General features: G+C 44.8%; 1 protein-coding gene and 1 long non-coding RNA gene across 5 annotated transcripts in view; one reads left to right on the top strand and one right to left on the bottom strand.

Annotated features, from left to right (window-relative positions):
- LOC147828847 (protein Smaug homolog 1-like) overlaps positions 1-27,708 on the bottom strand; it is a 138,158-nt gene that overhangs the window by 44,676 nt on the left and 65,774 nt on the right. The window lies entirely within an intron of this gene.
- On the top strand, positions 1,847-2,919 carry LOC110350161 (uncharacterized). The gene is made up of 2 exons (XR_002396561.2): positions 1,847-1,970; positions 2,242-2,919. It is a non-coding gene; the product is annotated as an uncharacterized LOC110350161 (long non-coding RNA).

Genomic DNA, 27,708 nt, shown 5'->3' with positions numbered 1-27,708 from the left:
CTGAGATTCCAGAGGGTTACGTCATTTGGCCAAAGTCTTAAGTGGAAGCCAGTTCCGGCCAGCTCAGGGTCACCCTGGCTCCACCCACCACGTGCCCATGCCTTTTAGCACAGTCTTTGCTCCTGCAGGGTAAGAAAGGTGAGTCACCTGGCGCCATTCATTCTCCACTTCCTGGTCTCTGTAGTTTGGCCTTTTAAGTGCAAAGCAACACTCACACACACACACACACACACACGCACATTTCTTCCAAGAAACCAGATGAGCAGTAACCTATTTTCACTCAGCTCCCAGAGCCCTTAATGGCCACAAACAGACTGGACAGTGATCACAAAAATGTACCAAGAGAGTCACAACGGGGTGGTGCAGGTAGGGGTGAGGCCGAGGCTCGGGCTCGGAATCAGACAGGCAGCCAGAGAACGCGATGCTCTTCAGGAGAGGGATAAATCACTTTTCCTTCACCTATAACGTTGTCACAGCTGGGCTGCGACAGTCGATATTCACAGCATGGCCACAAAACCATGGCGGTGGTCTGTGCATAAACAATTTTTTTTCTTTACACAGGAGAAATGGTGCTTTCACTGGAGGGCAATCCCTCAAAATGCAACACACATTCATAGTTCAGAGCTGATTCATCGAGTCTAGAGGATTATTCTACTCACTCTAGGATTCCTGGTGCAAAGTGTTCTCTGCACACTGGTGAAATCACGCTTCCAGGCTTCTCTGACGTGCTCACGATGAGTTTGTGTGTGCGAGAAATGCTGGTGCTCTGATGTGCACAAACACCAATGTCGGGGGCCTGATGTGAAAACCCAGCACCGACAGTGGACTAGTAAGACAGAGTTTCCAAAGATCTAAGCCCCCAGATATGCTTGGTCCACTGGTTTCCCCCGACCTCACAATCAGTGCATGTTCAAGTCAGGGTGGTGGCAAGCCTGGATGTGACATCTCTCCTTGAGAGCAACCACGGAGAGCCCTCCCTGCAGGAGAGTGGAATATCCCCTCTCCGAGGGACACTGACTCAGGCACCTTAACTATGTGACAGCCCTTCCACCGAGGCCCCAGGAACGAATGGAAAATAAGGCAGAACACGTGGCCAGGGGTGCAGGGAGCTTCCCCACCCTTCACTTCCCATAGAAACCCAGGATCACTGCAAGCCCTGCAGCCTGGAGTGCAGGGAGGTTTCTAACCAGTGTTTCTCCTCCAGGTAAATCAACAGAAGTTGATGGGGTGGCCTGATTTAACCATCCGCTCTGTCACTCCAGCGCTGCAGGAAGCTCAAGCTTCAGCTTCCCGCTCTGCCGTTCCTCCTTGGCTCCAAAGCATGCTGGGGTGGAAGAGGAGCCCCGAATTCATGCCCTGACTCTGCCAGGCACTAGAACTGTGACCTTGGGGACCGTTCACTTAACCTTTCCTGTCTTCAGGGCCTCAACTGTGACAGGGGGTAACGATGACAGCACCTAACTCCTAAGTCTATTGGTGATGAGCCGGGGAGCATCAGAGGGAAGAAAATGGTAAGTGCCATAGGAGTGTCAGCTCCTGTCACTGTCACCTTTTCCTATCTTCTTTACTTTCTCTGAATAAATATTTATTGAACACCCACTAGATCAAGTCGGGATCTGGTTCTTGTTTCCAAAGCAAGGACAGAGGAAAAACGATAGCAGGGAAAAAACCACCAGTCTGAGACTTGGAAAAAACCTGGACTCTGGTCCTAGCTTGGTCACTAATGTCTAGGTGGCTTTTTCACTTGTAAACTATGAGATCCTTTTGGGGATTTGGAACAGGGGCAGAGGTCAGTGCCAGGCATCAGGTTCCGGGCAGCCTTGTGATGACACAGCAGCTGCCTAACAACCACATTGAGGGACAGAATTTGCGCTCAGCCCTGGGGATGGGTTGGGATCAAGAGGTGGAGGAGACAGAGGCTACTGCAAGTGGAAGGAGAATGTGCGGGTCCGAGGAGTGGTTAGGAACTGGTAGGTGGGACACTTGGGCTGTGTGTGGAATGAGCCGATCGGCAGTTCTTAGGGAAGAGGAAGAAGTGCCATCAAGATTGGCGGTGTGGGAAGGTAAATGTGGTGGTGGCTGCAGGGGGACTGAGAGGGAAGAACAGCTGGAGGACAACTGTACCAGAAAGCACAAGGAAGCAGAGTGTGACAGGCAGAGTCCTTGGTGGGTCCCACCACTGAGCAGCCACCCCAGCGGGGTGCTCCCTTAACCCCCGATCTATGGCTGTGCCCCACACAGGGTACAGCTTCAGCAAGGGGACCCAGGAGCCCAGCACAGCATGGAGCATGAGCTGTACAGGAAGAGGCCAGGTTTGTGTGGAAGTCAGTTGCCAATGGAACAAACAGCAGGTGGCAGCAAGGGCGATGCAGCCACCATTTTTGACCCCAAGACACTGGAAGAAAACAACAGAGAGCCAGTGGCCACAGGGGAGAAGCAGGCTGCTGCTATGGAATACAGTCGCCTCCCCCTTGCTCTTCAATCAGGCGACCTGGGGACCTGGGCATCGAAGCTGCCCGCACTGGTCACCATGTCTACCAAGACCTAGACAAGGACAGAGTGGAGTCAATGCCCTCCCTAGTCCCAGAACCTTGACCTCAACATACAACCCTGGAGGAAGAGAAATCATGCCCAAGCCACCAATGATGCAATCACAGGCACCACTGCCTCTCACAAGACAGTACTCAGTGACTCCTCCACTGTCAACGTGAGGACCCTGGGCTCACATCCCCGACATCATCTGCTGAGCTGCTGACAGCTGGACTCAGAGCTAAGGACTTCGTCTTGGGTTGGAAAACCTGTTCCCTCCCAGCTGCTCTCGGCTGTTTTCACCCCAATCAGCCTTCACAAATGGATCTAAACAGCACTGCAGAACACAGGAGTGTGAAATTGGAAATAAAATAGGCCTTTCCCCATCTATTTAAATCCCATTTATTTTTAATAACTACTGAGGGTAGGCCTTGCCTGAAAGGTGAGAAGTTGGTTTAAATCTTGATTTATCTCTTGGTTGACTAATAAAATATTGTCCTTCTACACAAGTGAAGGAAAGGACCACCAGAAATGTCACACTTCTTAAAACTGTGAGTATCCCTCCTAGGTTTTTAATTTTCTGGCAGGGTCTACTGTTCCAACAAGTGGCTCCACAGGTGGCCACAGATGATAGCAACTCAGGGGCTAAGGCTGTCAATCACACGAGAATTCTCATCTTAAGTGGAAATCACTTGTCTTCTTCAGTAAGGGTCTGACAATACATGCTATTTATCTACTGATGGCATCTGCCTCATAATACAATTACAAAAAAATATCCTCATACAAACTGGTTAGCAATGTCCAGAAGGGGCAAAAACAATTGTATCGCTAAGCCTGCCCTAATGTGCAAGTAAATTAGAGTAGCAGGCTGCCGATTAGGAAGCTCATATAGGCATCATTTAAATGAAGCCCACAGGGCATTGCTGTGCCCAGCACTTCCTGTGGCTGCTCCTTCCACTGACCTTTGGGCTTTCTCTTTATATCAGAGGCCAGAACACTTCGCAGTCATCTGCTTCTTCTTCTGCCTCATCCCATAATAAGCTGGAGTGACCCCTGACTTTCTTCAACCTGCTCTGAGTTTAGTCAGCACATTTTGATTTTTCTAGATCCCGAAAATCCTCCGAAGTCAGGGTTCATTGGGGAAGGGTAGAGAACATGGAGATGGATGATGGGGAACCAGAATTAATGAGGGCTGAGGAAATCTGACCGATTTCACCTGGAAATCTCCCTGGCCATCCATCTTTTCTGCCACCTGCTCCAAAACTGGACCATTGCCCTAGGGGCAAAGGACAAATCCATCCATCTTAAACGTCCACTTGGGCAAAGTGCCATTAAATTGCGGTGTTGTCCAGAACTGGAGGGAAGAACACTTCTTTTCTAGTTAATCCAGCAGCCATCAGTTGTTCCCCATGAACTTGAGAAAAGAAAGCATCTGGTTTATGCTCTAGAATAAAATAGCTCATGGTTGGCCCCAGCAAAAGCCTCCCAGCTATTCCGGAAATAAAGGATGGTCTCTTGTTTGTTGGAGGTGGGTGGGTTCATGCTTTCCCATGGAGGTCATGTTCGGGCATACTTATCTGTGGGATCTGCATTCCCTAGGTGAACAGGAATCCAATAATCATACCTGTTTTATGATTTTAAGCATTCCATGCTAGCATAAATCACAGCATATTCATATGGCTTTTATTGTTAAAGATAACAACCACCTCGCTGTAAAATATTATTCTTCCTGCGGGCTCTCCAGTACCTCTGTTAACATATTCCAGTATCTCCAGGCATTCTCACATTTTTCCTGCAGCTGTTTGTGCTCTGATACAGTCTAGACACAGAGGAAGCGCTTTCCGAAATGTTTTTTTAACCAGAGAGAATAGAAAACAACTTAAAACCCATTGGATTTTAGAATCTTACTTCCAGTAAGATTTCTTTCACCACATCCTGATCTTCCTGCGTGAAAAATCGGTGTCTTTCTGAACTAAGTCACATTTTAATAAATCACAGCTTATTATTTTAAGGAATTCTGTGCACGTACAACGCACAAGTGCAGGTTTGGGGTTTGTATAATTAAATATATATTCAAAGTCTTTTCAAGCCAGAGACCCCATCTTTCATAGAATGAGGACTCTGAACTATATTCTTTTGTTCAACTCCAAATGTTTTCTCCCTTATTTATTTTAGAGTCAGATCATAGGGGCATTTCTGCTCTTTGAACTCAGTTACATTACTTTTCCTTGGGAAAGGAGGGGCACTGGTTGGGGGAGAGACAGGGAAAGGGGGGAGGAGGGGGAGGGGGAGGAAGAGAGGAGAGAAAGGAACTGAGCGCACGTGTGAGAGCCAGGTTCTGTTTCCCTAGGTCAGCACGTGTCCCTGAAGTGCACTAAGGGAGGAGTGGATCTGCTCCCCCGGGGCTGGGCTCAGTTCTCCTCTAACTTACCCAGTGGAAGCAGCTTGCTAAGCTCAGCAGACATACATTTTATGCAATATGCCCGGCTACTGCCACCATAAAAGAAATCCTTTCATCCAACATGATCAGGATGGGCTGACAGTTAATCTAAAAAACTGGTTGAATCATGGAATCACAAAAATTATATTCTCATACGTTAGGCATATATATATTTTAAAAATGAGCTTATACTCATTCACAACCAGGTGTGGAGGTAGTGCCGTGTCTTTTAAGATGGACCCACTGTCTGGAGCCCTCTATCTTCCTTCCTATATAAACCAGGAACTTTGCAGAACCTGTCTAGATTTTTATGATGTTTACTTCAATCTTTTAGTGTTACCTTGTTGATATTTAATTTGCTCCCACCCCGCACCTTCTTTAAAAGCAAATTGACATTAACAACTCTTTTTTTTTTTGGTACCAGGGATCGAACTCTGGTCCTTGCGCTTGCGCAGCAGGCAGCGAGACCATTGAGCTAAATCCCGGGCCCAGCAAGTCTTCCTGAGGCAACAATGTAGTTTTCATAGGAACAGCTCTCCATTTTGTTTCATTTGTTCAAACACTATTGAGTTACAAGTACCAGAGGGCAGCGCCTTGAACAGGCTTCCTTCCCACTGAGCTGAAGAGACAGCAAGAGTGCCCTGAAAGAGCAGCCGACCCATGGATCAGAAATAGAGGTCGGGGGTTCATCCATCAGAGGAAGAAATGTACAGGCTAACTGGTAAACAGATTAAATGACCTTCTAATGTATGTACACAGTGGACCCTCAAGTTACGACCGGCCTGACTTATGAACAAGTTGGGTTAATTAGACTGATGGACAATTCATCTGCCTCTTGTTATCTATAGCGTGTGCCCAGGTAAACATCCAGATCTCAGCTTTACTGACAACCAACTTAAGTTATAACCAGCCCTTGGGAAACAATTGAGTTCGTTAAGTCAAGGGTCCACTGTCCCTTATCGAAGGCTCAAACAAACAAATACAGTAGCTAATGATCTATTCCAGTGCTGAAGGGAGAAGAAAATGACCAGCTTGGAAAAATAGGGGAGCTGCATGTAAATAGGGGTCTGTAACCTGGTGCCTTTCTAAGAATTTGAAGAGTAATGTTGTCTACTTCATTTGTATCTTATAGACTATTGGATGAACCCTGGCATTCTTAAGAAACACTAAACAGGACAGAAAGAAAAAGTAGTCATGCTAAACAGAGCAACTACAAGGCGCTATGTATACTTATTTGATATGCTTCCTGCAGTGTGGAAGTTCATGTTGAGTCTTGAGATCCTTTGAATAAAAACTTTAATCTTTAAAATTCTGGCTGGGCTGAAAAATCAGTGTAGTGGCCTTGGCTCAGTACTTAAGGTCTCAGTCCACCATTTCACTCTTTATTGTTGTTATGCAGAGTGTGGCTAAAAATATTTGGTTGAAAAGTATCTGAGGCTGGATCCAGTCTCCATGTCAGGCACACACTGGCTAATTCCACGTTGAAACACTTGGAGCTGTGAGGGATGGTAGATTCAAAAGGCCTTTATTTTGCTCTTGAGATTTATTTATTTATGACTTATCACTTACATCCTGTCTACTTCCATGAAGGATTTGAGGCAGCTTAGCTTGCCGTTGAAGCTCATTCTTAATCAGTTCAGCCATTTCTCTCTCATCCTGCGACATCCAACTTCAATCAAGTTGTTTTCCCAAGGTGATCAATTAACTCAGAGTCCTGTGGTCCATGGCTTCTGCTAAGCAACAAAGGCCGTTGGTCTGCAGAGTCTGTGACCTTTGGTGCAGAGAGCAGCCCCTGCAGCTCCAGAAACCCTGGAGAACTTTCCAGGGTGCCCCCTTGGTGCCCAAGACCTCTCGAGGACAGCATGGGGTGTGAAGCCTGCACACAAACCTCAGGGTCTTTAGCAGCCCCACACTCTGTGCTGAGGGTGGACAGTGCCTCCGCGGATTCTCCCGGCAGAGGGACAGAGGGGATCGATGGGCGCCCCGCCCCATCCAGTGGAGTCTCCACCAGTGCGGTCACAGCAGTCCACCCTGTGAGTGAAACAAAACAAACCCTCAACCCCAATTCCAGTGGATGTCACTCCTGCCAAGCCCGACTTGATACAGCAAAATAGTGACAGGAATTCTTTCAAGCTGTTCCTTCTGGGCTGAACGGGTTAAACCATGTGACTGGGTTTGGGTTTTCCATCTATAACTCAGTGAGGAAGACACTGCCAGAGGCGCATTTAAAGACCTCGGGTTGGAGAGCTGCCACAGGCGGCCGTGTGCCTGGAGAGAACGAAGATGGAGCCCCCTGTAAAGGGTGCCTCATGGAAAGGGCTGTCCCCACGGCAGAGATGCTTCAGGCCATCTGGAGATATTTTCCCATTAGAAAGGACAGAGTGAGCTGAGCCAACCACATTCTTCCACCAACCAAGTGCAGACATCCAGGAAGAGCTGGCTGAACCCTTGGGTGTAATCCGCGGTCATGGAATAGCATGAAGCCCACTTGTATGCACAGGGAATGAACCCATGACTCACACTAAGGGCTCACAAAGAACCGATGTCAATGCACAGAAAGAAGATCCCACTGCTGGCACTGACCCGGATGGGAGCTATCTTATCAGAACTAGAAACTCGGGATAGAATCCTCCAGGTCTACGCCCATGAACTACTTTTATGTGCTAACCAGCAGTTTGCACTCTGTTCACACCCCCTGGTTAACCAATCACAAATATAAAAACATTACAGATATACCAGGGCTAGACTTTGACTTCTTCAGAAATAAAAATGCATCAAAGAAATGTGTAGAATCCACATTATGCATCTGCTACATAGGTGTGAAAAGGAATTTTATCCTATACTGTTTTCATCTATCTATATTTACATATTTGTCCTATAGATAAAAAGGCACGTAGACCAAAAGATAAGCTCTGAATCACATTTCTATTAATAAAGTCCTTCCAAAAATTTTTAAGCTACCATTATTTATAAAACCTTGCTTGAGGGCCGTGGATTTAGCCCAGTGGTTCTGGCTCCTGCCTCGCAATAGCAAGGTCCCAAGTTTGATCCCCGGTACCAAAAAAAAAAAAAACAGAACAAAAAACATCTTGCTTGACAAGAGGAAAATGAGGCTCTGAAAAAAATTTGTGCTTCACCTGAGGTCTAGAGCTCTGTGTTTGGACTCAAAGCCTGCTGTACTTATTACTCTACCATGTTCTTAGCATTCATGAGAAAGGAGTTCACTGATTGAGTCCACAGGAAGAAAACCCTTCAGTGAACTAAAGAGACATCTGAATAGTATATAATTGATTGGATTACCTCAACCCTCTATGTCTGCACACAGAAATTCAGATTTTAATAATTCTGCAGCTGAAAGGAGCTGGAGGTACCTGCTTGAATACCAAGTCTAATGAAAGTCATTCAAAGTGGATGGTGGAAAACTGTGTATGAATCTTGCTTTATAAAATAGGTGCACAAATGCTCCTCAAGGGGTTGGCAGTTAGATATGAGATTCTAAACTTTTGTTTGTAACCCTAAGGTGATGTTTTCTCTACTCCTCCCATGCAGAGCACACCAAAGCTGTGAGTGAGCTAAGCTGGGAAATGAGTTATGATGGCCAGATTCACCACTGGCAGCGCAGGGTGGTCTGTCCCGGTCTTTGTCTTTCCTAGGCTGCCATCCACCTGGGTCCTGGGTTTCTGCTCCCCACAGCTCTCTAGGAAACACTTCTCAGGATGAGAAAGAACCCCTTCCTGTTCTTTACAAACAGAAGATACTGTACAGTAGGCTGTGCAGGGGCAAAGTGCATGGTGGAGTGGCAACTTCCGAGGCTTCCTGGACCACTGCTTCCCCCAGCAAATTCCTAGCTTCTGAAGACTCTTGGTTTCCTCAATTAAAATATCAGGAAAATAAAAATAATTGTACTTTCCCCATTCTCGGAGGATAAAAGGAAGTAAGGTGATTTGTGAACGACACAGCACCTTACAAAGAGTTTAGGTAGCAGTGAAGTCTGGAAAAGTGGACTCGCCAAGACCCCGGAACAAGGGAAGTCAGATTTACCAGGGGCCTCTGGACTCTGACCAGCTGTCAGCACCTGTCCCTGTTCCTCCCTGCAAAGAGCCAGGGCACCTGTTATGGTTTATATTGAGATCTCCCCTAAAGCCTACTGGGATCACAGGCAGGACCCTGGAAGGTGACTGGATTGCAGGGGCATTGGAGCCGACTTGCTGTTAGTAGGTCAGGAGAGGTGGGTCACTGTGGGTGTGACCCAGGTTATAGTTCCCTTCTGGGCTTCTCCCTTGTCTCTCTGCTTCCTGTCTGCCATGCCGTGAGGCGCTCTCCTCTGCCAGGCCCCTCTGCCGTGCTGTCCTGCCTTGGAGTCAGCGGATTATGGACTGGAACCTCTATAAACTGAGCCAAAAGAGTCCTCTCCTCCTTTAATTTGTGGGTATCCGGGGTTGTGCCCGGAAAGTGACCAAGATAGTGCCTATATCATGTCCGAGTGATGACACAGGCTCTTGAAGAGGGGTGGCCAATGGAATAGCACAGGCAGTTCCCAACCACATTTCCAGGGTTCAGAGTCACACCAGCAGTGGGCTCCTTGGCTTTGATTTATTTAAAGCATCAAGTAGAACATCCCATGCAATGTTTGCTGAAGAATGAGAGGCAGCATAAGGCTTCATCCGTTGATGATTCATGGTCCAGAGCAAAACAAAAGCCGTAAAACCAAAACAAACAAACAAGCAGTCCTTGATAAGAACAAAAGGACAGCACAGGAAGTCTGCTGGTCTCTAGGACCTGTGAGACCCAGGCAGCCACCACACATCCCGAATAAACTCCAGACCCATGGGGATGCTGATCCCATGGGCAGCTGGCCAAGGCCAGGACAGCTGGGTCACCCCAGCCTGTGGAACAAATGTTTGCATGTGCTGGACATAAAAAGGGATAGGGAAACCTCTGTATAGGACCAAGAAAGTGACAGAAATGTGGAACTGTGATCCCAAATCTCCTTTCTGTATTATGATTACAGTCAGGGTTGCGATGCAGCCCTGGGTCCATGTTCATCCACTTCCTTCTCTGATCCCTTCCTCGTGACGATGAGCATCCCTGGCTTACGAGTTACGCAGCCGGACACTGGGAGGAAGCGGCCACTTGCCCAGGACTAAGCACCAGCCTGGCCTCCGCTCCACTGCCTGTCTTCTGCCTCCTGCACAGTGTACCGGAGGTGCCTGGCCAGCGGGCACATCGGGTATCGCAGGGAGTACCCAGCCGGAGAGATGCCGATTCTTCGCTCTGACTTCTACTGAGGCACAACACTAATGTCACAAGACATGTGCGTGACGAGCAAGGATGATGCGATGCAGTAAGAGTGCAGAGCGTGCAGGCCCTCTGGGAGGGGGGGTGCGCTCTCTCTGCAGACCAAGCAGACACAACGGCAGGACAGGCTCCAAGGTGCTATACCACTGTGACTGGGGACAATGGCAGAGCAGAGCAGAGTAGTCGTGCGGGTGACAGCAGCTGGGTGAGATGGATGCTCTCGGCACACAGATTGGCTGTGACAGGGCCAGAAGGCCACTGTGGGTATCAGATGAGCTTTTGGATGTCTGGATCCCGGGGTCAGGTGGGGGCCTAGCTGTCTCTGCTCAGGGTCGACAACTGAAATGCTGGAGCTGAGGCCCTGTTAGGACTGATCATAGGGGTGGTGTGGGAGCTCTGTGGCCCTAGCCTGATATTTGCCATTAATCGCAGAGCCATATGAATTTTGTTCCTTCTTGAAGATCCTTGCACTATTTCATGGATTCTAATCAAAGAATGCCCTTGACTCCAAGGTTCTGGCCCTAAGTTGAGCAGGGTACCTTCATACCTGCCCAGCTGCCGCTCCCAGAACAGAGAATCTCGCCAGGCAATCTTCAGACTATGTAAACCAATTGTTGCAAGAAGGTAGAACCCAGACAGGGTATTCCTCTCACCCCTGGAAAAGGGTGGTCTGTGACTGGCTGATTTGAGCAGTTCTCACATGCAGTCTTAAAACTGTCACGTACTTGGCATGACTGACCCCTAGGAAGGAGGGTGGGGGTCGTTTTGCATGGACTGCATCATTGCCGAAGACCAGAGCAGGTATCCGTGTCTTTGTAGAAACCTTGGCAGAGCTTCACCAGCAGGCCGCCAGACTTCTCAGCAGAAAACCCTGATTGCAAAGCCAGAAATAGTCAGTGTTTCCAGCCGCCTCGCCTCTACTCCTGGAAACCTAGCATCTGCCTGACTTCTCTGTAGCAATGAACCAATGAGACGAGCTCACAGCCCAATCACACCGTTCTCTCTGCAAAGGGGACAGCAATCAAGGAGAAAACCTGTACTTAAAGGGACGAGGAAGCACAGAGCTGTGAGAGAATCATCTTTGGTGTTACTCAACTGACAGTGCCACCAAAGGAAATCCCAGCTGACTACCAGTCTAAATTTCTCATAACACCACAGAGAGGTGGCAGGTGGATTAACCTGCTTCAGGGGCCAAGGTACCTAGACTATTTTAGAGGGAAATATTTTAATGGTCAGTATTACCTGCAAGTTACCACCATAAGTTTGGCGAGGAAATTGAAAGGTGATTGCACTACAGGGGTTAGACATGTCTACAGGAAGGCAGATGCCTGCCTTCTTATAAAAGGCACCTCGAATACCACCCAAATTGCCCACGACTTCTGCTATAAAATGGTGAAATTTCTCCAGGGGATGGAGTAATGGGAAAAAATTAGGTCAGTTGCTGCTTTGCCCTTTGGGGTTGGCAAAACGTGGGAAAGCACATAAAAAGCTAGTTGCAAGATTCTTGTAGAGAACATCTCTGAAAGCATCTTGGCGCCTCTCAGTACTTAGCAGACAGGTTCACGCATGGTATATCAAGAGCAGTGCAGCTCCTACCACTGCTAAATAAGCCCAGGAGTCGGGCTGGGATGTGGCTCAGTGGCAGAGCACCTGTGCAGCGTGAGGCCAGCCATGAGTTTGGTCCCCAGCAAACAAAAACAAAGCAGCTCAAGGAGGAAAGGCCAGCGATGGTGGCACTGGGTGGAGAAGCTGGCTGGGGTCTCGCACCACGAACAGAAGCTCTCCAAAGGGTATGACTTGGAGGAAAAAGCCACTGACCACTGCAGATCAAAAGTATTCCTCCAGGGGGCCGGGGATTTAGCTCAGTGGTTTCGCCGCCTGCTGCACAAGCGCAAGGACCCGAGTTCGATCCCTGGTACCAAAAAAATAAATAAATAAATAAAAAGTATTCCTCCAGAGGCCAACAGGAAATAGCCAACCAAAAATGCAAAGAAGTTTAAAACAATCTAAACAGAATGACATAATTTGAAAATCTATCAAAATGATAGAGTAACAAATGGAAACCAAAGTTAACAGAGAGCTGAATTCTACAATATGGAAAGGTAAAGGGTAAGAACCTAACCAATCCTTCCTGCCTGATTCTTACTCATTTTTCTAGACCTACCACAAGCTTTGTTCCTCAATAATATCAGTAATAATCTTCAATATTAATCATTATATACCAAATCTTTCCCCCTCAAAGAAAACGTATGTAGCCAATGTTGTTATTGTCCCCATGCTACAGTCGATGAAACAGAGGCATGGGGTGGTCACACAAATGGCCCCAAATCACAAAACTAGGCACAGGATTCAGGCATCCTGGCTCCTCAATCTGTGTCCCTAAGCACTAATAGAGAATGATGTCCAGAGAGAGATAACGAGCTTTTCCTTAACATCACAGAAACAAATCCTTCCAACCAATTCCCACAGATTTGATTCTGTGACCCTTACAAATGTAGATGCCATGACTGCTGCCCCAAACGTTCGCCTCACCCGTCCCTGCCATGGGGAGGCCATGGGATTTGGGTAGGCCAGTCCCCTGACCTTCACGACAGTAGGCTGCTGTTTGTGTTCCTGGATGGGCCTCCAGGAAGCAGGGAGAGATAACCTCTCCAGGTCACCCAGGAGATGCCAGACAAAAATCACCTGCAGCTTTGCAAAGCGGAAGCTCAGATCCAAGCGGCCAAAGTATGGAGAGGAAGCCAGGGAAGAGCAGATCCCTTAGAGCACACCCCAAAGTTACCTCTCTGCCGTAAGGACGATGCTGGAAAGGACGATAACAAACAGCATCTGCAGAGAAAGACAGTGTGACTGAGGATGCAGGTGCCCAGCGTGGGGGACCTGCCACAGACACCCTCTTCCTCCATCCCAGGAGAGCAGGGACTTATAAGCCACAGAGCAGAGCTGGGGCCTCTGGAGGATCACACATCAAGGCTACTTCCCTGCCACAGTTTTTGCTGGCCTGTCACTTTAATACACAAATCTAGGTAATACTGTCTGAGTTTTTCCTGAAGTTGTATGTAGACAGGATAGAGAACAATCCTTTGTTCTTAAATGCATTTCCTCCTACTTCTGATGTTGAGATGTATTTGTTCTGTATCGAAGGACTGTGACACTAGATGATAGTTTTAACATTGTTGTTTTTAACATCCTTACTTCGAGATAAAAGCTAACACTATGCCAAGCCTTCTGGATTAGAAACTATTTTTGTGTTGGTAGATCCTAAAATCCCAAAGCATGGGGTCACAGGCCCAGAAGGCTGATAGCAAAACCTGTCTTCAATCAGGAAGGGAATTCAGGAAGCAGGGGCAGCCCAGGGAGCTGAAATGCACCCCCCGCAGCTGCCATCTTCCCTGAGAAGCTCCATTGTGACCTCTAGTTACTCCCGAAGTCCCTGGTGGTGGCTACCAGTAGGAATTCCCTGTCCTTCCTGGCCAAGTTGATGCGTTGGGCAGAGTTCAGGATGCAGCTTTAAGTGTGGTTTCCTGATTAAAGGGAGATCCAGGCAGGCAGGAAGGAGCTCAAGCTTGAATATTATATGTCCTAGTCATCTGCCGCCTCGGAGGGATAAAAACATCAACCGAGATGACCTGGAGCAGAGCCTCCTTCCGAAGAAAATCCCCAGCAAGTCGGCAAGGGACTCCGAACAGTAAACTTCTTTTTTTGGCACTAAAATGTCACCTTGAAGACTCAGCTACTCTAAACTACTTTAAAACCAAACAGTAACAAGAATGGCTAATGGTGATTGAGAGAAATGAACACTAAGGAAAACCAGCCTCAGCACCCGTATGGCCTCCTAGCTAAGGAAGAGGCTGGGGAGGACAGAACCCCCAAACCCCAGTGGGGCCACAAGTGGTGGACTTCGTGCTGCCACTTACTCGCCTTAGAATCTTGGGGGAAGTCATTCTCAGGGCTCTTGCCCACAACCCCACAGAGGAAAAGGGCGGCTAAATCCCAGATTCTCAGGTTCTATTTATTTATTTACTTTTTGTGTGGTACTGGAGATCGAACTCAGGACCTTGTATCTGCAAGGCAGGCGCAGTCCCACTGACTGAGCTAAATCCCTGGCCCTCTCAGGTTCTACTTATTGCTGGAAGAAGCACGGCTACTCTCAGGCATCAAGAAAGACAGTGTGACCTGGACGTGGTGGCGCAGGTCCATAATCCCAGCACTTGGGAGGCTGAGGCAGGAGGATTGCTGTGAGTTCGAGGCCAGCCTGAATTACAAAAGGAGACCCTGCCTCAAAACACCGAAAAAAAGACAGTGTGAAATAACATTAAAAGGCGCTGTGGTACAAGCCTGTAATCCCAATTCCTTGGGAGGCTGAGGCAGGAGGATTTTAGTTTGGAAAATAAAATAAATTTTAAAGAGCTGGGGATGTAGCTCAGTACAAAGGTCCTGGATTCAATCCCCAGTGAGAGAAAGAGGGGGCGGGGAGAGAGAATGAGAGAATGAGTGAATGAATATGAATGAATAAGAATGTCTTGAAAGAAAGTTGGAAAATTTTTGAAGACCCTGACTCAACATTGGTGACTAACACGCTGGTAGAACAGAGTCCTGGGGGCATCTCTGGTGGTTTCTCTCTGGAAGGATCTTCTCAGAGAAATGAAGAATCGGGCCCATTAGCTGAGAGCAGGAAAAGGAAGGTAGAAGGGAAGGAGGAACCAAGAGGGAAAGAAACATGGAAAAGCGAAGGCCTAAACCGAGAGGGCTCTTACAAGCATCAGAGAATGAATGAGTCCAGACCATGTGGTCACGGCATGTAAGGAGAGGAAGAGGAGAGAATTGAGCGCTCAGAGAGGTACAGGCAGAGGACAGAGAAAGAGCAAAGACAGTAGGGAAGGGGCCGGGGACTTAGCTCAGTGGTGCCGTGCCTGCCTCAAAAGTGCAAGGTCCCGAGTTCAATCCCCGGTACCAAAAAAACAAAAGGAGGGAAAAAAGAGGAATCCGGTCCTCTACCTTTCGCTTTGAATAGAACTAGGACTTCTTAACTCTCCTCCTCTCCATTCACCAAAACGATGTTCCCAGAAGTCAGGTCCCACAGAGGGTCAGAGCCGAAGCAGAGAAAACCCACACGCCTGGAACCACTTTCTACCGCACGGACACGGCTGCAGCACAAAGGGTCCGTAACCTTTCCAAAAAATGGCACAAAGGGTTCGTAACCTTTCCAAAAAGGATTCTGGGCTAAGCTACCCAGAAATAGAACATTTTGATTACAAAATAAAAACTAGGTCAATAAGATAATGGATGTGATTTAAATGAAAATCACAGTATTTATAATGGGCTAAAAATGGTATCAATGTTACTGCAGAGAAAGAATATAATTAAATGTATTTCTAAACAGCAGCTCCCCACTGCGGGCTGACAAACCCCAGCCGGGCCACCAGGGTTCTTCCACCTCATCGGAGAGGAATGTGTTGGCAGCCGGAGGGGCCTGAAGAATTCGGAGTTTCCGTACTACTCCAGAAGATCCCAAATGACACCGCTGGCTGCATTCCTTCAGTCGGAGATCACTGTACTCATTTAGAAGGCAAGGGGGTGGGCCAGGTCCTTCCAGAAATGAGCACATGCAGGTCTAGCGGCACACGTCTCTGGTCTGTTCAAACAAGGGACTTGTTTGGGAGGATTCCCAACAGGTAGGGATAGCGCCTAGAGCACAGGGAAGGGATTAAGATAAAGGCGAAGTGAGCATTTCTGGCTTTCTTTCTACAGCCTGTGGTATGATGTCGCAGAGAAAGTAACTCCTGAGTGTAATTTGTCTCCTACAGCCTCCCCTAGAAAAGGGCAGAGAACAGGATGAATCAGATACAAGGAATAATGCTGGAGTGGGGAACACAACGCCACAACAGGCCCAAGAAGGTGAAGGTGACGCTTCCTCAGATGTCTATGCAGAGTCACGGCCAGGGCGCCTGTTTTTCTATCCTGGCTTCCCAACCTTAGCATGCTTTCAGAGGGCAAACAAAAACAAGTTGGATGTTATGTATGGTAAATATATTACTTTTGATCATATGAGTGTGTGCACGATTCCTTTATTAAAAGAAATTGCATCAATATTTATATTCTGGAAACCTCAAAATAAGATATAGGCATGATGACATAAATATTAATTATCCAAGAAGAGGTTACTTTCAAAACTTCTTGTGGGTACTGCATAGTTCTAAGAAGTTCTTAAAAGCAGTAACTCTTTAATATGGTTAAATTCCAATGTGCCGACCCTTAGTTGCAAAGTATCCATTCCCCCTTAGAAAACATAAGTTGTCTCCCACGAAGAAAGTCCGTTCAATGACAGCAGAACTTAAACAAAAGAGAAGTAGGGAACTTAGTTTATGAAATGACTGACATTGTGCTGAACTCCCTCAGTACAATGAAGTGTGTTTGTATAATATGTGACTTCTCTACTTTGAGCAATAAAAGGTATTTCAATAAAGAGCAGGGTGACAGACACCATAACCTGAGTCCCTTCTACCAGTGACTTAAGGAGCTCTAAGCCCCTGGTATTGAGTCAAATGCAGTAAGTCACTACAGTAGGCCTTGAGGGATTCTAATTCACAAGAAAGGCCAAAAAGTTTAGGGTAATCTGAGCTCGTCCTAATACTCTTAGGCTGTTCTTATTTATAGTTCTTTCTTATCACCAGGACCTCTAAACCTTAAAGTGAAAAGAGAAGAAAATATGTGGCAATGGTTACTACAGGCTGAGCCACCACTGCAAAGATCCAGGAAGCAAGATGTTTGGCTTTCTGAGAAAAAGCATTAGATTAAGATGTAATTTTTTAAACTGTAACCTTCCATAACCTCAGTTTGGAGATCTTGATAGGATGAAAGAAAACAACTAAAAGGTTAAGAGAGTAAAAGGTTCTGAAAGAATGCTCAGTACGGTATGAGACAGGGCGCACGCCTCTGTTCTAGGGAATCTGCTGGAGGAAAAAAGGTTGTGTAGGGGAAGAGAAGCAAGATGACAAACAAGCTCTTGACAAAGAGGCTGCAAGCTTACATTCGCCGCAGCTTGGTGGGAGGAAAGGGCCTCAGCCGTTCACCCTGTCACAGAATGAACTTGGTCTAGGGGTGACTGGCACATTTTGACTCCTCAGAAGGGAAGAAGCAGTTGAAGACCAGGACATGGATGTTTTGGGAGAAAGAGAAATAGTGGCTGGAGCAGGCGCAGCAGGAATCCCTTGGGTGTTGTCAACCCACAAGGAGAAACTGTCATCTAGTCTCTGGAGCTGCCACATGGGACCAGAGGGCCAAAGTGGGCCACCTCCCATTGCTTCCCTGGAATCTCCAACAGTGGGGCCTTTCTGAGATGGTTAAGAACCTCCAGGGACCAAGGCCAGGGAGACTTCTGGGCCCTAACTCAGAAGGAGCGCCCTATTAAAGGTACGTATTCTTCCCTACCCTGCATTGTCCCAAACAATCTTTACTCCAACTCAGGTGCATCACTAAAGCCAGGAGGCCCACACCACAGCATCTCTGAGAATGAACCAGACAAGAAAATAAAACTGTAGGGATCATCTCAGAGGACAAACAGAGGACAAACGAACACCCAGGCCCTTGACCTGTTGCTCAATGAAAGTGTGCTTTGTATTTTCTTGTGACCTACAGCTGCCTTGGATTCCAGCAGAGGCCCCATAGAAACAGGATAGCGCCCCCAAACCAAAGCAATTATCTGGAAACTGAATTGCCCATCAAGCCATAGGATTTCTGTGGAGCAGCAAAACCGGGCCTGAGATGACTGAGCAGACACTAGCCCCCCTCAGCAGCCTCTTAGAAGCTTGTCCCTTCCCTTGCTAATGGGCCAGTCTGATCTTGGTCAGAGCCATGCCCCCTTCCCCTCCTCCAGCTGAAGTGCCTTCCCATTCACACTTACCTTCCAATGCAAGCTTCCCTCTAAATTCATGCTATTACCTGTTTTAATTTCCATGATCACTGAAATATGGACCCACCCTAGCCTGTGATAATTGCAATGAATACTTCTAGAAGGAAAAATCACCAGCCCACAGCATGGGCACCGTCTTCCATAAACAGGACTCATGGAAAGAATTCCAATTTTATCTTTCTGAGCAACTACTGACTACCCACATATGTTTAGGATCAGGATGGACTGGTAAATCAATAAGTGATGTAAAGGTTTATCCATAAACAATATGTAAACCCTCTATTCCAAGATCCAGGTTTTTAACATGCTGTGAATCTGATTGATTTAATTCGCTTTCATTCATTGTCCTTCTGTTGATTTTGTCAGGTGAGAGAAGGGAGGTAAGTGTGAAGAAAAGAGAATTGTCTCTGGGATAATCATTCCCAAAGGAAGTTTCTCTCTAGCGCCTTCCACTTCCCTATTGGTACATTATAATTCAGCAGCAATAACAGAAAATCTTGCTTTTTGAAGTAAACATTCAAATGGATGAATATCAAATAAGACACACACTGGCCATTTCAATGGAAAAATATGGATTGTGACATAAATAAATGGAAATCTTACATTTATAAAGGCAGGAAATATGATTATATGTGAAATACTTACAGGCAAATGAGAAAAAGTTCCCCCTTCTAAAATAAACTAATCTTTCTTCAGCATATAACTCTTTTAAATTCTGACATTTATGCTTGCTTAAAAAAACAATTTAAGTCAACACTTGCCACTGTTATTCAACTGAAAGGCATGCAATTTTGATTAACCTGGGAGGCATAACACTTTTTTGGTCATAAAGGTACATAAACATGGGTGTGTCAAACCCACGTTTATTCTTTAGAATATTCCTATCGATGAATTATTAATTTTAATTTTATGAGTTTTATAATATTAAACAATGAGTAGTTAAGAGGAAAAAACCAAAACTAAAGTCTTGCATTTTTAATATTTATTTTTTATAAAAAAGCATCAAAATTTTCAACCAACTGGTTTTTGGTGTACAAAGTCTAAAAAAGAACAGAAATAAAAACCTATATGAACGACAATGAAAATACCAATAGCACTCTACAAAAAAAAAAAACCCTTTACTTCAATTATCACACCTAAGGCAGTCTTCACACATGACAACAGCACATTCCATATACATGTATCACGTATACAGGTATACTGACAGCACATGTGTTCTGCTTTCCTGGCCTTTTTAGAGGACATACTTGACATCTCCCTGGTCTTGCTGTTTTTTCAGCAGGTTCTTATTATACTATGCAGTGTGTAGTTAATAGGAACATAAAATATCAATAAAGTATTAAATTGTTAATGTGTATTATGCATTTAGAATAAACATTTTCACATCAGCTGTTTACTTGCTTACAAAACCTAAAAGATAACAACAGAAATAAAAATCTATGTGAACTACAATGAAAATACCAACAAAACTCTACAACAAAAATAATTTTTGCTTCAGTTGTCACACACAATGCAGTTTTCATACATGAAAATTGTGTGTTCCATACACAAGTATTGTATACAATGATAGCATATATGTTTTGTTTTTCTCTCTTTTCTTGTAGGGAACAGTTGACATCTTTTTGGTTTTCCTGTTGTTGTAGTAGGTCTTTGTGATGCTGCGCCTGCCTGTTCACCTGTCAGCTCACCAGTGTGCTCCACAATTTTTTTACATTGTTCCCTGTGTAGAAACATTTTGTTTTTCCTCTGCTGTAAATGATCTCTTATGAGTTCCAGTCCCAATCCTAAGAAAATTCTCCATAGTATTTTGCACTTGTTATTTTCTTTGAAAACTGTCAAACTATTTATGCCACACACATTTAGGATTGAGTAAAACACAACCATTGGTCAATGCTTTGTGTTTTGGGCAACATCATAGTTGCTGCATAACTCATCAATAATATCTACTCCACCTTCGGTTTTGTTGTAGAAAGTTTCCATATCAGGCTTCCATTTTGTTGAGATTTCCCTATCAATGTTTCCATCATGGTGCAATGTTGACATCAGCAGTACCAGTTTGTTTCTCTCTGCCATATATGAGGCCAATGCAAATCTTCCTGAAATCCAGAGATTGACTATACAATTCTCTGTTTTGAAACTGCAACATTTCATTTGGAATTTCTTCTTTGTTCCTGTGCTGGTCAACTTGTGCTGAGTGTAACACTGATTGGAAACTAGTAAACCAAATTGTCAAATGTCAATTCTGATTAGTTTGGGAGATGGGAGCAACAAGACTGTTCACAGCATCATTTGGTTTATTACTATATAAATAAGGACCTGGTGGCTGAATTCCAGGGTAAACTTCTAAATTGAAACTAAACTGAAAGTACAAATTTTCACATCTACATTGGCATAAATTTTTATGCCATATTTTGAAGGGTTTTTTGGGCATGTACACTCTGAAGCTACAGCGGCCATGAAATGCTCCAAGATGTTCATAAACAGTCATGTATTCAGATGGTGTGTAAATTGCTTGGCAATTACAAACCTGTGAAACAATGACTGGATGGCAGCCAGATCATTAGTTCTTTTTCTTTCTTGGTGGGTGGTTTTGTCATCAAACCTCAGGCAATTTTGAAGGAAACCAAATCTCCTCAGTGTCATTGTTATTTCTACAAACCTCAAGCCCACACCCAAGGGTTTTCCATAAGTCATTTACATTCCTGTGATCACCATGAGAAAGCCCTGCTAAGTACAGCAGACCTATAAATGCTTTCAGTTCAGCTAGTGAGGTGTCATAATACATTTCTGAGTATGGCTCTTGGTGCATACAGAACGTTTTACTTGTATTTCAACCTTTGTATATTTCACAACATCTTGTAGCATTTCGTCTGTTACAATTTCCAACAGTGAATGGCAGTGCTGTTATTCTGTTCAATAGGTTTCACCCCTACCAACATCCTCACTATATTTTTGGACCTAGTTCTAACATTAGTTTGTTCTATTTGGTTGCATGACTATTTTGCATCATTTTGACTAGTCAAATATGTACTCATACTGCTGGGATTTTTTGACATCTGAATCAAGGAGGTCTTCATTCCCTGTGTCTGTATCAGTCAATTCTTATTCCACTTCATTGTCACAGGAACTTTGGCTCACATGGCCAACATCAAAATCATCTTCATCATTATACACCCACACCACTCTTCTGTTATGAAAACATGTATTTTACCATAATGGATCATCTTCATCATCCATGCATGAGTATTCTAATGATTCACTTTTGACCTCCTCCAAAACTTGCAAAGCTGGTTTTTCATGTTCCATTGCACTGAATTGGGCTACTTCTACCAGAAAAATCAAAAGAAAACTTAAAAAAAAAAAAAAATCCTAGAGTGGTCTCAGTGTACTATATCCTCTGTGATGCTTGGGTAAACATATGCAAAACCTGTTAGGGGGAGCATAATGTTGGTGCAGATCTCGGTTTGACACTTTTGCAGAGGTACACACACCTTGCTGTTCATTGTACCAAGCAGGTAAACACAAAGATTGCTTCCTGTATCCCTCAGGGAAAGGTACTGAGACACACAGCAGGTTACTATTATGCTAAAGTATGAATTTACAGTAGAAAAATATGGTATGTGAATATTTAGCCCACTGTAATGCCCCAAGGGTTAAATGGCCCCAAAATATCTTCAGACACAAGGAGCAGACACCAAGTGAGTTACACCATGACAAAGTCCTCCTGCAGTTTCACTTCTGCACTCTTGCTATGTGGGCACCCCTCGACCTTGAGCGCTCTCCCTCTTTCATCCATTTCTCTACTTCTCCTCCTCCTCCATTCTTTGAGCACCACACTCATCTCCTAGCATGAAGCTCTTCCTCAGCAATCCTCACCACACTAGAAGGGTCTCTTCAAAAGGCACCTTTCCAGCTTCCATGACACCATACCCAGAACAGCATGTTCCTCCCCTGGCTCCATTCTTCCATTCCCAAAGGGGACCCTGGAACTTCCCACTTTCTAAAACCCCTGCCCTATTCTTGAATACTCTTACTATTCAGTTTCTCTTCTGACTCTTCCTTGCTCTCAAAACCTTAAACCACAGCTCACCAAATCATGAGACAACTCTAAGATTACAGGTTCAGCTGCCTCTAGACAATCCCTAAGAACATCTAGCAGGAACCTCCAACTTAATGTGTGTAAAACTTGATTGACCTTGGTTGTAAACTCAATACTCAGTCCCATCTCAATAAATGATATCACACAATTAGTTGCTCAGGAAAAAAACCTTGGGATAAATTCATTGCCCCCTTTCCCTCACAATACATATAACAATAACAAACGCACTGACTGCCTTTAAAACAGATCTCCCAATTTTGACCAGTGTTTCCATGTCCACTTCTGCTGTCCTAAACCATCTCTACCTGGCACATGGGAGCAAGCGAAATGAGCTCCCCACTTCCTCTCTGACTCTTTCACTAACAATGTCTACTTTCTGGGTTGCATTCAGAATGGTATTTATGGAGTTCAATGAAATGCTTCCATTCTCCTTCTAGAACCTTCCAGAGGCTTCCCATCACAATTGCAATACCATTCAGAATTTTGTATGACGTGGCTCCTGGCAGCCCTACAGCCTGCGAGTCTATCTTAACTTCATTTCTTACCCCTCTCTGCCCTGCCCACTCCATTCCCAGCCACACTAACTTTCTTAAGAAGGTTGTAACGCCATCTCTGAGTATCACCTATGCACACAGACTAAATCCCACCTTTGCACAAATATTAAATTGATCCATCTGCCAACCTGCTTCTCTGGAACAGCCTCAAGATACACCTTCTGTCCATACGGTATCTCAAGCTCGATGTCCCTATGCGAACACCAATTAGACACTTCAACAAGGAGCTGTTCCCCACTGCCAGGCTGGAACCCTTGGTGGAGCTGCCAGTCTCCAGTGTACTGCAGCCCACAATCAGGCGGCTGCCACATCCTGCCATACTTGCCACCACAGTAGGTTCTATTCATCCTCCTTCCTCCCTCTCTTCAGAGTGCCATTCCTGTCCTCCTCTCCTCATGTCCAGAACCGCACACACCCTCAGCTGCCCCCAGTGTCCTCACATTGCAGTAACAAGCACCTTCCCAGAGGTCTGACATGGGGTTCTTTCTCTAGTCAAGTCCCCGTCCCCTGGCTCTCAGCCTCCATCCTTGCCTCTTGCTATTCAGCCTCCCCTGCTGCCTTCTACTGTCCCGTGCTGTTCAACACAGCAGCCACTAGCCACATTTGGCTATTTACATTTCAATTAATTAAATTAAATTAAATGATCCAGTTCCTCAGCTGTACTACCACATTTCAAATGCTCATGGTCACATGTGGTTGGTGGCTACTTCAATAAACACCACGGCTATAGGCTTTTCTGTCAACACAGAAGGGTCTACCAGAAGGGCTGGAACTTATTCCCTTTGACAATCTTATCCAATTCTCACAGCGAACTCATCTGCTAGAATACATGCCATACCTAACCAGCCCTTTCAACCTAAGTTTTATTAAGACCTTATCGTTTCCATTTTAAGGAATTCCTAAAACATTCTTCCCTCTGATCCACTTCAAATTTAAGGGAAAAGAAGACTTACATATCTTTTGTCCCATCCCACATAAACATGGTTTCTCTTCCATAAAACTTGTTTTCTGTTCAGTTAAATGTCTACATATTAATATTCAATTTATAATTTCTTCATGCTGGCTCAGCTGTTCTGCCTTTACTATGTGGTTAATAAAGTTGACTATATTAGACTGAATGGTCTTAGGGGAAGATCATAATATTTAATGATGCCAAGTGTAGAAGGCTGTTTAAAAAGTGTGTTTTAATAAAGACAATAACACAGCAGGGAGGAATCTTGGCTTTGGAGCTAGCCAGCCCTAGATCTGTTCAGCTACTTATTTGCCAGGGACACCTTGGGCAAGTGATTCAATCCTTCCTCGTCCTCACTTTAAGCATTAAGGAAAAAAAGAAAAAAATGGTAACTTTTCCTTGTAGAATAGTGATAATTAAATGAGTTTATTCTAAATCACTTAGCAATGGTTGATACATGACTACTCATTAATGTTAGCTCATGCTGCTGATGGTATATCAATTATTTTAAAGAGTCATAAACAAACTTAAATAATACATGAGGATCTTAAAGCTAGCTAAAAAGAAATCTCAAATGTAATTGTTTATCTTACAGAGTTGTGCTATGTCTTCAGATACAGTGTAATAGATATTACTTAAATATCAAGCCTTGGAAAATATGTATCAGAGTGTCATAAATTTGAACATTTCCATTCTGTTTCTTGAATAAAAGCAGGATAGAATTCCAGTCCTTTGGAAAATTTGTCTCAGGGACAGTGGAACCTTGCTTGGCACACTGAGCAAGTTTCCATTAGTTAAATGCAAGAAGGATGATTTCATTTTAAGAGTGAAATGTGGAAAGTGTTTAGATGGGGAGGGTGCAACGCATCATACCAGTCTTTTTTAAAAACCATAAAACAAGCAGGACGAGTGAGAAGTAAGACTTACAATTCAAAGCACTCATGGACATTATTTTGTGTTGTACGTTTAAAAATCCATCATCTATACAGAGAAATAAGATGAGTATGCATTCCACACATACCCCTCTACCCTCAGCAGCTAAGATTCAAAGGTGGCCTCGTGTACCCGACAGCCAAAGGCTAGTGCTTTCAATTCTGCCACACCAGTCATCCATTCTTCTTTTGTGATGGCTTTGAAATGCACTAGGCCAGTGGTTCTCAGTGTGTACCCTGGACCAACAGCAGCAGTCTTGAAAACTTGAAAACTCTTGGGTCCCAGACTGACTGCATCAGAACCCCTGGAGGGCGGTGGATCCCACCAATGGTGAACGGTCCCTCCAGGTGATCCTGATGCTGGGGCACGGACATACACCTGTACCCTTCATTTGGAGCTATCCGAGGGCAGCTCTGGAAGTCATTAGGCCTCTTTGTGGACAGGTAAAAAAATTCTTCAACAGGCTCTCACCTGTGTGACACAGAGCATGGATTCGGCCTCTCTTACTAAGACTTGATTCTTTGATATTCATATTACTGGAATAATTGCTAATGGTAAGCAGAGTCTAGGAAGCAGGACTTTGTGACTCTCAGGCACCCAAAGGTGGGATTACACAGGAAAACCTAACCCCAGACCCACACATTTCCTTTATCATCACCTAGAATGGGGCCAAAGAAAACTTGGCTCAAAATCCTACACTTTAATCGACTTGGCCTTGATAGGAAGAATTATTAATCTACAATGGGAAGCAGTAACAATATAAAGGGTAGAGAAATTCAGCTGATTTAGGAAAGCCCCTGACATTTTTAAAAAATTTTCATTTTGCTAAGCCAAAGAATCACAGAATTGTATAACAAAATCCCACCAGCTATATGTGAAAAACAAAAATGTTTCAGGGAATCCTATTCAGATGTTTTGTAAGACATCACATTTCTTAATGCTAAAAACTTAAGAAAGAAATAAGCATTCTAGATCCCCCCAACTTGAATAGTCACATAAAAGAATTTATAAGCAAGAATGCCTTAAATGACTTTTGTTGTCATTTTTAAAGGACCAAGAATGAAAGCGTATTTTAATACTCTGTTGCTTCTATAATGCTGACAGTTTTATTTTTACAATTCAAATGTATTCTCCAGCAGAACGCCTTACTCATTTTTCAGGGGAAAGAAAGAAAATTCAACATGCATAAATTTGAAGTCTTGTGCTTTCTTACAAATAAGATTTTTCAAAAAGAAGGATTATGTGGTTTCTATTGTTTATATAATTAAGATAATTTAAGGAAAGCAGGAGCCATTGATAAATCCATGTGAAACCATCTATTGCAAAAGTTGTACCTGGTTCTAATTTTTGCAAGAAAACTCGCGCATGTCTGGACAGTAGGGGTTGGAGGGTGTGGTACAGAGAGGTAAAACTGGTACTTTTTCATCTTAAATCCCTGGGTCCTATTCAAATTTGCTTTTGTACCTGCTTTGAATACGTTTTTAAACTTCACTAGAAATAAACTTAAAAATAGTAAGTCCAGATCATTGGGTGACTAACCTTTAGTAGCCATTATACTGGGCATCTCTGTACAACTGTTTAAGTAGCAGTTTCTGCTAACTTCTACAATGTGCGTGCTCTGTCACCTGGTGACAACGAATGCTCGTCCAGTATGGCTCAGTCACACTGCAAATGAAGAAACCGAGGCTGCCCAGAGAGGGTTGGGGATTCTCTCATACCATTGAACTTACAGGCAAAGCTCCCTCTGTTCTTTGCTTTCCTAGCTGATGTTTTTGTGAAACCCCCACCATGCTGCTTGCCACACACCCCGAGACAGCTCTTGCATGCTCAATGAAGGATATGAATCCTACTTGTAAGCTTTCTACGGTTTCACAAACACAGGGCAATCAGAATGGAAGCCCAACACCATCATCAAACCCCACACGACAAGTCTGTGAGAAGATGTGTACGGCAGCAGGGATGGAAGTGGATCGGGGACTCCGGAGTTTTCTGCCTGAAGTTGACTCCTCCTGAGGCAGAAGAACTAAAAGATAGGTAGAAAGGAGATGAGGGAATTATAACTCAAAAAACTGTACAGTGGACCCTTGACTTACGAACTCAATTCGTTCATGAGGGCTGGTCGTAACTCAAGTTGGTCAACTGAAGGCTCAGGCTCCTCTGCACAGCCTTCAGAGTCTCTCTCCTGTACACGGGCAGATCTCAGTGTCCTCAGAGAGACACTGGCCTGGGATCTCTCAGTTAACCCCACACAGGAAAGGATGCTGTCATGCTCCTTCCAGAACTCTTTAGGATTAAATATGTATCTGAGACCATCTGGAAGCACATGTGGCCAGCATTCAGGTCGTAACTCAAAGCTTTGTTCATAAGTTAAAACTAAAATTCCGGTCATAACCCAAGTTGTTTGTATGTCATTATGATCGTAACTCAAGGGTCCACTGTACTTTTAAGAAGACTGCAACTTCCAGGACCCAGCCGAAGCCACCCAAGGTGACCATATCCACCTTCCCTTGGTTAAATGTAGGCTCCTTTCCTTCCAGAGAATCACACCCAAGATTCCTCAGGAATACGGGGAATCCTTAAATGCTTTAACTAAGAAAGTAAAGAGCAGGAACCTGATCCAAAGGTAAAGAACAGGTTGAGAGAATTCACAGAATGCTTAAATTATCCACTAAAAAACAAAACGAAAAAAATTGGGTTCATACCTGTAAAATGGGCCCGTACCCTTCTGGGGGTGGACCACCTTTTCCTGGGGTTTCTACCCCCTCGAGAGAAGCATAAATGTTCCCCATTCCAGGACATTATTTGTCTCCCTCTCCCTTTCCCTCCCACTCTCTCCTCTTGAGGGCCCACACTCCAGTTCTTTGAGTGTGTACTTTTAAATTTCTATCTCATAAGCCCTTCCTGAGCCTCTTAACTGATACATCCTGAGAATTCTTTTTCTGCAGCAACGCAGTCAGTGAACTTATCTCAGCTCCTGGAACCTCCTCACAC

Source organism: Heterocephalus glaber, unplaced genomic scaffold (genome assembly GCF_053883595.1).
Source record: "Heterocephalus glaber isolate CG9 unplaced genomic scaffold, H.glaber_assembly_v1.0 deba00000901, whole genome shotgun sequence".
Lineage (NCBI taxonomy): Eukaryota > Metazoa > Chordata > Mammalia > Rodentia > Bathyergidae > Heterocephalus > Heterocephalus glaber.
Note: the sequence above shows the minus strand (reverse complement) of the source record. Positions and strands in the feature narration are given on the sequence as shown.